Consider the following 7420-nt stretch of genomic DNA (forward strand, 5'->3'; position numbering starts at 1 on the left):
CCAAGGGATGGAGATTCGATTCCCCGGTAGGAGACAAAGTTTATTAGTTATTTTTTAAGTACCACAGCAACCGCTAAAGCGTGACACTTTTGCTGACGACAGTGATGAGTCATTAAAGGCTTTCGCCTTAATTGTTGTGCCATTTCTCACATGCACCACTTAAGAGACTTCATAGATGTCCTGCCTTTTTACCCTTCTGAGTGTTCAAAAAACTATTACGTACATTCACACGTGGAAACCGTAGGGGCCATCAATTTAGTTTTTTGTTACCGGAAACGTCCTCTTATCACCCGTGTAAAATAATATGCACCACCGAGTTATGTTTTCGCCGATTTGTGGCCCCGTTGTGCCAGTGTTTACTCATTGTTTTCTTCAATGTCTGCATACAGTGGGCATTGCACGCTTTACTGCCTTGTTTCGCAGTTTTACACAAAATCCCCTTTTTTACCACTGAGTAGGCGCGGTCTGTTTGCAACAATTTTGACGCACCAGCTCTCATTGCTACGAATATGACACTATATATTTTGCTCTTTTATAAAAATTTTAGCCCTTAAGGACTACGTTTCAAGCAATCGTCTTCCTTTTGTTAGAAAAACTGTACCTTGCCAACAGGGACATGACTAGGTGGGAGGGACACGAGCAATCCAGTAAAGGGGTTTAACCCAGTTTATATGTTCCTCCCACATATTTCGGCCCCAGTTTACTAACTATAATGATTTACGAACATAATATGATATGCCAACAAGCTAACAAACTTCCATCATAGCCTTTTGCTCTCCTTGACTGGGGCAGTAATTTTGCGGGAAGTTATGACTCGTGCCACCCTGTAAAAAGGAAAAGGGTCTTTGGGAAGATCAGGGGGCATTTGAGCGTTGTCACACGCACAAACTAATCATCATGGTCCGGCTGGTGTGACATAATACGAGAACTCGTGCCAAGTAATCCCAACCGTCTAAACAGGACCCTACTGAAAAATCCTTATAACTTTTGTACAGGAAATCGCATACAGGTTTACTGTACAGAATCTGGGATACAGGATTGTTGGCTGTTTCAGGAAATTCCTGTACTGCCTTGGAAAGTCCGGAATGAAACAGCGCGGAATGGCCTGTATGGTTGACGGCCCTCGCTTCCGGAAAGAAACGCGTCGCCAGGGTGGAAAAAGCATGAAACAATACAAAATAATACGACTACATAGAAAATAATAAATAAAATAAAAAACTTTTATTACCAATTATGGAATCGAACCTCGGCCCTCATGGTCTTTAGACGGGCACCTTAACCACTACTCTTTTTTTTTTCAGCATGGTGTTTATTACATGCTTTTAAATTCAGCGTAGAGTTATAAACATTATTTACAGAGTAATCAGCCTGTGGGCGAAACGTCCAATTGGAACATACAACACAACACCACTCAACTAAAATACGACTTAGCACAACTTCACTAAAACGGTGGCAAGTAAAGACAACACATCAAAAATGGCAGCCAGTCAGGTTGATGGTCACTATCTTCGTAAGTGTCTCTAAGCTGGTGTACCATCTGACCAAAATGAGTAGCGGGGGAGATTAGAGGTTCAGCATTCCGGTCCAACATACGAGTTTTCCATGGGCTGTGCAGTCCATGGAGGAAGTTCATGTCAAAGGATTCGTGGTCATGTTCGGTGGTTATCAAATAACGCACATGGTGGCAATTCAAAATAAAGCCTTTCTTCAATGTTCTTTACAGAACGTCCCAAAATAATATTGCATCTTTGCAGGCAATAAACCAGTGTTCGATGGTTTTAGGTGTATCACATAACCGGCAATTAACAGAAGAAACGAAAATATTTTTTTCTGAAGCCACACTTTAAAAGGCAAAACCTTGGTATGAAGTTTAAAGAAAAATGTTTCAGTAGAAGGCGAGATCAGCATTTTGCGCACCCTTTTTAACACATCATGCTCCATATTATTGGAATTGAGTGAACGATTTAAGGGAGGCGGGAACAACATAGATATGAAATTATGGCTTATATTTTTCCGTGAAACAGAGAATAAGTACTCATAAGAAAAGCAAACCGCCAGAAAACGCACTGAATCGTAAATTTCTTTCATGAAACCACACAAAACCAAACCAAGAGACCACTAAGTTTGGAAGAAGGTTCACTAGATTAGTGTGCAGGGATGCTCTGGTAATTGGATGGGAGCTATTACGGAAAAAGAAGCAACGAGCTTCTAACTGTCTGATATAGAGATGTGTCAAACCTAGTCCGCCAGCACAAACAGGCCTGAATAAGTTATCGCGCCTCATAGGCTCAAAACTGGACGACCATATGAGCGTCGCAAACGTTCTGTGAAACCTGTGGATGTAATTCCTCGCGCAATGGAGTACCTGTAAAAGAACAAAGTTTTGTAGCCAGAAACATGTTACATGCCTGTGCTCGACTAAAATTGATAGGCGGTGCGGAACAAAAGTCTGAGCATAGCTTTTGAGTGCCGTGACCCGCTCTTTCCGGTAACGTCCACTAAACTTGAATGCATGAAGGGGAATCGAAGGTATTTAGGGGGAACACGACACCATTCAATTCCAGCATAATAAGTCGGCATTGCTCCCCATGAACCGAACCATAGATCCGAACTCTTAGACTTATTCATTTGAGCGCCAGATACAATCCCAAACAGCTCAATGATGGTTATAATTTTGTCAATGCTGGGTTTGTCTGTGCAGAAAAACGCCAAATCGTCGGCGTACGCAAGCCCTTTCACTTTGTTACTGAAGGCAACATAACCATGGATACTGTGGTGTTGCAGTAAACTCAAACAAAGTGGTTCTAGGTAGAGGGCAAAGAGCAGCAGTGACATAGGTTAACCCTGCTTCACGGACGATCGAATTGGCACAGGCTTTGAGAGATCACCGTTAACAATCAAGCGAGTGGAACAGTTGTCGTAACAAAGTTGCACCCCTTTCAGTACAGTTGATTCATCATTTGCACGCTCGAGAAGAGAAAATAGAAACGAATGCCGACACGATCAAATGCCTTCGCAAGGTCAATCTGGAGTAGAGCAAGCTGCTCATAAAAGCCAAAGTAATATTCGATAATTGTACGTGCAATATGCATGTTTTTTGTATGGAGTGTCCACTCAAGCCACACGTCTGATGAGGGCCAATGAGAACCGTCATGGCATACTGTAAACGATTCGATAGAACTTTTGCAAAAATTTTGTAGTCCGCATTTGCCAACGTGATTGGCCTATAGCCATCGACTGAGAGCAATTTTTCTTTATCCGTACTCTTTGGAATTAAGACTGTGTGTTTCCTAGTAAAGGACTGAGGAAGGAACCCCACATCGAAACCTAAAGCGAAGATCTGCAGCAAGATAGGGCTCAGCAAAAGTTTAAAAGTTTTGTAAAACCCGCACGATATGCCATCAGGGCCAAATGTTTTGGAGAGGGGTAATTGGTCAAGTGCGTGCTCTATTTCTTCCAACGTGAAAGGGCCATTGATAAGAGCACAGTCTTCATCTGATAAAGGCGTTATAAGAGCTTTAAAGTTAGCTAGTAGATCCGAATTAGAAGTAGCAGAAGCGTCACTGAACAGTGTCGTGTAATAGCTCACAAACACAGAGATTTGTCACACGTTTTCTTTACTAGGGTGCCATTGGACATCATTCCCGGTATCAATTTGGCCGTAGCATTACGGTGCTCATCAAATAGAGCTTGTCGCGTAGGGGTTTCAGGGTGCAATGCACGATTTGTACGAGATGGAACTCGGGCGCCCCATGTATCTTGCAGCGTCCTGTTTTTGTAAGTCACACTTTACCCTAGCAATTTCGTCTAAATATACTCCAGGTGCCTCACATTCTAATTCATAGAGGTAATACAAACTCTTATGCAATGTCCTCTCTTGTAATTTCCTGTAAAATGACCTAACAGACGCAATTTCAATAGATATATCCGCACCTCCTGTTTAAACAGCTCCCATGCAGCAAATATTGGCATGGCACCTGTCAAACACACTTGTAGCTGGGAGCGTATCCGAAAGGCAAACGCCTGATCATTTACAAGTGAAGAATTTAGCTTCTAAAGCTCCCATTGCGGCCTAAATTTTGAACAGTAAGTTCTCCCGAGCCGAGAAACCACCACACAATGATCTGAAAACGAAACCGCTACAGTTTCACACAACAAATCACGGGAAATCAGCGTGGAAGAAACAGAAATCTTGTCTAGGCGCGCGTGGGACCTCCCCTGGATATGCGTGAATAGTGTAGTTGCATGACATGAGGCCCCTGTATCAATGAGTCCTGAATCATCTATAACACGCGACAACACTTCGCCACTTCTGTATCTGTGTACACTAGGCCCAGCACGATAATTCATGCAACATACACAATTAGTCTCCCATTAGCACAACATTCTTATCACAATCTAGGAGGTTAGTCAAGGCTTCAAACGTATCAACACGCTCAGCTGCACTATTAAAAGCATAAATGTTGATAAGTCTTCATGGCTTCCCGTGGAGCAAAAAATCACAACTCATTAGCCGCCCATCAGAGTCAGTATAGTAAGATAACCCAGAATAAGGGAGAGCCCTTCGCAGAAATAGGAAGCTACCCGCCGAAAAACCAATAGCATGCGTCACAATAACATTGTAATCAGACAAAAAGGGTCCTAGTGCCCTCTCTGTGTCCTGCTCACTCAATCTTCGTTTCCTGGACGGCGACAAAATCAAGCCGCCTGCTGCTGAAAAGTCGACGAAGTTGCACCTGCTTCTGATGAGACCTAAAGCCTCCCACGTTCCAAAATAACGGCTTGAGGGGCAAGTTGGTGCTGCATCGTATTCAGAAATGTGGCGCAACAAACACAAACACAAGAGAAGATACACAACAAACACGCACATTCAGCGTTGCAAACACTAGCTCCTCAGAGGTCGCCATGGTGACCACACAAGGACTAACTAGGCTTGCATTTGTCTCTCCGGAGACGGCGACGTCGCCTCCGGACCTCCACCACGACTGCGGGAACGCGAACGTTGGCACTTCCCCTTGCGTTTTGACGTGCGCCGGCGGCGGCGATGCTTCACGCTTACCAGATCATCATTTTCACTCGCGTCAGATGCGCATTTTCTCTTGCGCTGATGAAGATGCTCTTCAACAAGAGGGACGGCCTCAGCTGCAGGTAGAGTGGGCTGACCTGCAAGCTCTTCCTCGGCGTTGACCTCCGTGGCTGGAGTAACCGGGGCGGTATCTTTGGCAGCATTAGAACAGGTGGCAGGCTCCTTATCATGTGCCGGATTCGGCGTCTCATATCGAAGCAGCGTCTTACTTTCCTTGGAGTCACCTTGAGGAACAACCGTTGTATTAGCTGTGGTAGCCGTGTCCACAGTAGCAACTGAGAGGACACCAGCCGCGTCAAGCACTTCTGTGGCGTCCATAATATGCTCTTGTATGACGTCTTCCGGTGGCCGCACACAATGCCGCAACTTGTACGCATAGGTAACGATGCACTCTTCTACAATGTGACCGAACCGTCGGCAGTCGTCACAATGCGGAGTACGGCAGTGCCTACGGATGTGGTCAACACGGGTGCATCGGAGGCAGAGCGGTGGCCTCCCTGGTATTAAAACAAGGCTCTGTATACCACAAATAGTCAGTGCATGCGGGACGTCGCCAACGCCGACTCCTTCAGCGAGAGACACAACATCATCCCGGTTCAGCGTTCTCAAATCTTCCATATCCGCCACTTTAAAATTTTCCGTCGAAATGGAAGTCACCTTCCCGTACGCCTGTAGTGCCTCACGTAAGAAGGCATCTTCCAAGCGTTCGGGAAGCCACAGAAGATTCAATTTCACCACGTTTTGGTTCTGGGTCCACAACGACACAACGGCGGCTCTTAACGACAAGATCACCGCAAGCCACCAATTTCTCTTTCGATTGTGCAGACTTGCAGGTGACCATCCATACATGAGACATTTGAAATTGGCCAATTGAACTAATTTCCTTGAGGTCCACAACATTCTGACGGGAGTCTCTGAAGTCTTGTGCCCGGTACGGGCGTCGGGCAAGGTCCGCATGCAAGAAAACGGAGTCAGCGACCAGCTTACCTGTTGGGAGACGGGGCAAAACAATCCGGTATTCATTGCTGCTAGCATTAGCCTGAGCAGTACCTCGTCCAGAGGCCGATTGAAGCCTTTGAGTTGAGAACATCGCGAAACGCAACCGCTTTGAACAGCGTCTTCGTCTTCTTCACTACTCTGTATACAGTGGCTTAGAGTTACAATGGTTGTTATTCAGTATGTGTAGCTAATTTTCCTTTTTCGTACTTCGTATATTTTTTTCGCTGTAGGGTTGATGGCCGTAATTCACTGATCGCCCTTTAAACACGCTGAATCTTTTTCCAGGCTATCACGATGGTTTACAAATGTCTCGTATTTTTATAATGCGTCGCTTTGTTGCAGGCAAACCTCAAGATATAATTTACTAGTGCTGATGTGTTTTTCATCGTCTACGAACGCTTGTAAGTTTTCCTACATACAGAGATATCCGGTGCACTAAATACTTTTAATACAGGGCGTTTCAGCTTGACGTGCTACGAGTGGAGCCGCGACGTCAATGAATACACTTCCAATGAGCGGTCTCAATACGTAAACATTCGAGAACGCGTCGCCCGGTGCGCGGCTATCTGCGCGTCTTTCGATGGTCAGCGATGTTTGTTTTTTGTCATTGCTAGCGAAACGATACGTTCGTGCTTCCACTTTCGTGTTGAAGGTGGCAGATCTTCAGTCGCAGATATGAAGACGCACCGCAAGATCGTACGAGCTGCAGTGACTGTTGCACGCCCAAAAGCAACGCGACGAACGTACATGCTTCCTAGTGCACACTTCAACGGCTTCGTATTTTCGAGGTATTTGTGAAACAATGCGTGTCTTCGTATAGAGAATAGTTCTATATGTTTGGTATCATGCTTATTTAGTGCGCTGGCGTGTCTGGCATGGTCATTCTGGTTGCGTTTCATCGATCGGCCCGGCTTCTGTTCAGAAGTGGAAAAACTCTGCCCGGTATCAGTTCCGGAAATGACACGTTCGTCCGGTTTCTGGTTAATTGATACAGGCTTAACCGAAATTAAACCGCGCGGAGCTCTCATTTCAAAAATTCCTGTATAGTCCGCGGCCTTTGTTTCACAAGAAAAACTGGACGCCAGGCTGCAGAAATCATGCAGAGCTACAGAATAATACAATAATATTTGAAAACGTAAAAAAAAGAATAAAAAGACAGAAAAATGGAAAACAAAAAAATTTGCGCGTTTTTTAGACTTCGGTCTTCTCGGTCAGCAAGCACGCACTTTAACCCCTACACCACGGAAGCATACGGAGGCAGCGGTTATATTTCTGCTTATGTAGTCTACGCTGCTCTTTCGTAGTTTGTGTATTTTTGTAGCCTGTAGAATTTGT

The 7420-nt window shown here is 44.9% G+C and overlaps 1 pseudogene; it reads right to left on the reverse strand.

Moving 5' to 3' along the window:
* Positions 1-807: 807 nt before the first annotated feature.
* On the reverse strand, positions 808-6669 carry LOC146177726 (uncharacterized; annotated as a pseudogene).
* Between the last annotated feature and the right edge of the window lie 751 nt (positions 6670-7420).

This window comes from Amblyomma maculatum, chromosome 10, assembly GCF_055883805.1.
Source record: "Amblyomma maculatum isolate TAMU_Amacu chromosome 10, ASM5588380v1, whole genome shotgun sequence".
In the NCBI taxonomy this organism is placed as follows: Eukaryota; Metazoa; Arthropoda; class Arachnida; order Ixodida; family Ixodidae; genus Amblyomma; species Amblyomma maculatum.